The 4,464-nt window shown below is 41.5% G+C and overlaps 1 non-coding gene across 1 annotated transcript; it reads left to right on the top strand.

The window, feature by feature from the left end:
* The first annotated feature begins 4,002 nt into the window (after positions 1–4,002).
* LOC114229391 (U6 spliceosomal RNA) lies at positions 4,003–4,106 on the top strand. The gene has a single exon (XR_003615474.2). It is a non-coding gene; the product is annotated as a U6 spliceosomal RNA (small nuclear RNA).
* Positions 4,107–4,464: the final 358 nt, after the last annotated feature.

The following is a 4,464-nucleotide window of genomic DNA, read 5'->3' as shown; positions in this document are numbered from 1 at the left end:
AGTTAGGTTTCTGAAATATGCATATCAAATTATTTTTACTCAAAGGACTAATATTTAAAGGTAAACCTTGTTTTAGATTTACAATTTCTTATCATATGAGGAAATTGTACCTTCCTAAGATAAGGACAATGTCCAATACCAATATGACACAAGCTACAAATACAAGTTTTAACTTTCTAGTATCCACATTAAAAAGAAAGTTAAAAAAATAGGTGAAATTAATTTTAGTAATATAATTTATTTAGTTCTATATATCCAAAATATAATTTCAGCATAAAATCAATATAAAATATGTTAATTAGATAATATATATTTTGTTTTTATACTAAGTTTTTGAAATCTACTGTGTATTATCATATCTAATAATAGACAAATATGCAAATTGACCATACCTCTGACACACCCACAAGCCACGCCCACCATCCAATCAGAGCGAGCATGCAAATTAACCCAAATCAAGATGGCTACAGCCACAAAAAGCAAGGTTTCCTAGGTAACAGAGGAAGCCAAGCTTTCTGCCAGCCGTTGCAGGCCTAAGCCTCCACTCAAGCTACAAAGTTTCAATTATAGAAGGTAAACAAATTCAAACAAATGGCGGCAGAATGGAGCTTGAGAGAGCAGGCCAGGGTTTCCGCCGGCAACAGGGAAAGCAAAGCTTTCCACACACCCTGGCCAGGCCCACCCGCTTAAGGCAACAAAGTTTCAATTATAACCCCAACACAAATGGCTGCTGGCCTCGGAGGGAGCCCAGGCTTGGCTCTGCTCCAGGCTACAAAGTTTCAATTGTAGAAGGAAAATAAATTCCAGATACCAGGGCCTCCACTTGCGTTGCCAGGGGGCGTGGCCGGCCTGCAAACCACCACATGCCCCTCACTCAGGCCGCCCCACGCCCCAAGGGTACCCCACCCTGATCAGGGACACCCTTCAGGGCAAACCAGCTGGCCCCCACCCGTGCACCAGGCCTCTATCCTATATAATAAATATGCAGATTGATCATCACTGCAACACACAATATAGCTGCCCCCATGTGGTCAAAGATCCTGCCCCCATGTGGACACAGGATGGCCACCACAAGATGGCCAGCAGGAGAGGGCAGTTGGGAGGCACCTGGCCTGCAAGGGAGGGCAGTTGAGAGGGACCAAGCCTGCAAGGGAGGGCAGTTGGAGGTGATCAACCCTGCAGAAGAGGGCAGTTAGGGGTGACCAGGCCGGCAGAGGAGGGAAGTTGGGGGCAAACAGGCTGGCAGCAGAGTGGTTAGGGGGTGATCAGGCTGGCAGGCAGAAGCGGTTAGGGGCAATCAGGAAGGCAGGCAGGCAAGCAGTTGGGAGCCAGCAGTCCTGGATTGTGAGAGGCAGGCAGAAGCGGTTAGGGGCAATCAGGAAGGCAGGCAGGCAAGCAGTTGGGAGCCAGCAGTCCTGGATTGTGAGAGGGTTGTCCGACTGCCCGTTTAGGCCCGACTGCCCGTTTAGGCCCGATCCCTGGGATCGGGCCTAAACGGGCAGTCGGACATCCCTTGAGGGGCCCCAGATTGGAGGGGGTACAGGCTGGGCTGAGGGACAACCCCCCTCCGTGTGTGAATTTCGTGCACCAGGCCTCTAGTATAATTATAGAGCAGCTCAATTTGAATGCTAAATTTTCATTGAAAATACTTGATCTGGATTTATATTTTATAAAATTTATAGTTGAAAATGTAGATTCATATACTTGTTCAAATATTTACAATGTTTTTAATAACTTAATAAAATATAAATTTTTATTTAAATGAAAATTAATAAATTAAAATTATTGCTCTCAGTAGTCACACTAATCAAGTATTCAGTAGCCACCTGGAGCTGGTAGTTACCACACTAGACAGCTCAGGTCTGTTGTCTTTCGACCTGAGTAGTTGAGACAATGGAAGTGAAGAATGTCTAATACTCATTTATTGTGTATGTTTTAAAAGAAAAACATGAGGAAAATAAAATGATTTTAGATTTTCCTTCCCCTCAGAAAACTGCAAGACATAATTTAATTATTTCACTTTTACAGTATTCAGCCACAGATAAAAAAAATAAGAGTTTTAAAGTCTGTCTCAGCCGAAACCGGTTTGGCTCAGTGGATAGAGCGTCGGCCTGCAGACTGAAAGGTCCCAGGTTCGATTCCGGTGAAGGGCATGTACCTTGGTTGCAAGCACATCCCCAGTAGGAGGTGTGCAGGAGGCAGCTGATCGATGTTTCTAACTCTCTATCCCTCTCTCTTCCTCTCTGTAAAAAATCAATAAAATATATTAAAAACAAAAGTCTGTCTCATACTTACCATTATACATTTAAAAATTGTATTATCATTTAGAGCATAAGTTATTTGCTTCTGAGTAAAAAAAATTTGTAGTTATTTCTCTTAAAGATACAAAAATGCCTTATAATAACTAGCTTGGATTTTTCCAATTTTATTTCCAAGCTCCAAGTATGGGCTGGTTTCAGCCTATAACAGCTCATGTGAGGCAACTCTGAGCCACAGGTGTCTTTCTGAATACAATCTCACTGACACACATGTTGCTAATGGAAATTCACCAGTCTTCTGCATGCATTATAACACACAGTCTCTTCTCTGACCTCCACTCTGTATTGTTTTTTTTTACATTCCTCATATCTTTTTTTCTACTTACAGTTGTGTGCAGCTTCACACTGAGGCTGTAGCTACGGGTTCTTCAAAAACGACAGAGTTACAAGGACATAACATGTTCTTTAACTTCAATAATTTATTTCAGTGTGATTGTAAAAATCGAACATATAAAGCACATAGTAAATATGCCCCACACTGATCTAAGAATGTTACTTGTTCAAGTTTATTCCATCCTCCCAACACCCTTCAAAGAATGTATCACTATCTTTCTAATTTACAGGGGCAGTAACCATAACACAGAGAGGCTGGTCATCCACTGTCAGATGGCAGAAAGTGGAGAAGCTCGTATTTGAATTGAGAACTCTGGTCACAGAGTACCTACTTATCCTCTCCTCTGTCTCCTCACTTTAGCAAACTTTGGCCCAACCTCGGGACAGTCATGTCCTGAAGTCAGCTTGTTTCTTTGGAATAACATTTCACTTGCAGTTGCTGGTCCTATTATTCCCGGAAATATAAACAGAATCAACCCATATGAACACTGGTTTCAGGTTAATACAGGTGTTTGAAGCCAGGATTGCTCTTAGCCCAGACTACATAAGAAACAATACCATTGTCCCACCCTGGGCTGGGCCCTTCAACCCATGAGCAGCACCCTGCTATCAGGGCACCCACACAGCAGAGCTCAGGACACTTGGAGCTTCTTTCAGTAACTCTGGATTTAGGACTTTTACTCCAATCCAATATAATAAAAGCCTAATATGCAAATTGACCGAAAGGCAGAACAACCAGTGGAACAACCAGTCGTGATAATGTGCATTGACCACCAGGGGGAAGACGCTCAATGCAGGAGCTACCCACAGGCCCCAGGCCAGCCAAGGTGGGTGCCAGCAGGGGGGCCTCCATCACCCCGCTGGTTACCCCACAGATCAGCCCTGATTGCCAGCCAGGCCTAGGGACCCTACCCATGCATGAATTTCATGCATTGGGCCTCTAGTACAAAGATATAAGTGAGACCCTTCTGCCTCCTGATCACAAGATCCCTATATCTGTAAGTATCTTAAATTTGACTCCTATTGAAAGTATCCTGTTAACTAATAGCTTTTTTTCCTGTCACCAATCAACCTCGTTTGCCCTTTCTATAACTAATTTCTATTTTGATTACTTTTTTAAAAATATGCTGTTAATACATATATAGATGAAAGTGCACTTCTCCCACCATTTTTTGTTAATCTTATACCTGTCATTCATTTTTTCCTGAATTGAAGAAAATGCTGATGAGGTTTTGGTTTTGTTGTTGTTTTTACTTAATTCTGAATAGCAGAAAATAATTGACATTTTTTTCTACTGGTCCAGCGAATCACTTACTGATGGTTGGGTAAATATATTTAAAAATGTACTGCTGTTCTCACGTCAGCAGCACATATACTAAAATTGTAATGATACGGAGATTAGTATGGCTCCTGCACAAGGATGACATGCAAATTTATGAAGCATTCCACATTTAAAAAATAAATAAAATAAAAACTAAAAACATACTGCTAATTAATCCATGTTAAGCAGTTCTTTTTCTGCCCTACATTTTAATAGGCTTTTTTAAGCATTTTTTTAAAAAAATATCAACATAAGTCAATATTTTAAAAAACGCTACTTAGGTTAAGTAACATTTTTACCGCTACACTTTTGTCCATGAACTAAATTTTCTTTGGTTTTCCTTTTGCATGGTCTTTTCTACATAGTTCAACTCCATGGATGCCATAAGGAATGGATGTCTCTGATGGGTGTGACTAATGGGTGGAAAGGCCTGAGGGGGAAGTGGGCAAAGGGTATGTTACAAAGTCACATACTCTGTGTGGATTGATGAAC

Source organism: Eptesicus fuscus, chromosome 7, assembly GCF_027574615.1.
Source record: "Eptesicus fuscus isolate TK198812 chromosome 7, DD_ASM_mEF_20220401, whole genome shotgun sequence".
Classification (NCBI taxonomy): Eukaryota; Metazoa; Chordata; class Mammalia; order Chiroptera; family Vespertilionidae; genus Eptesicus; species Eptesicus fuscus.
Note: the sequence above shows the minus strand (reverse complement) of the source record. Positions and strands in the feature narration are given on the sequence as shown.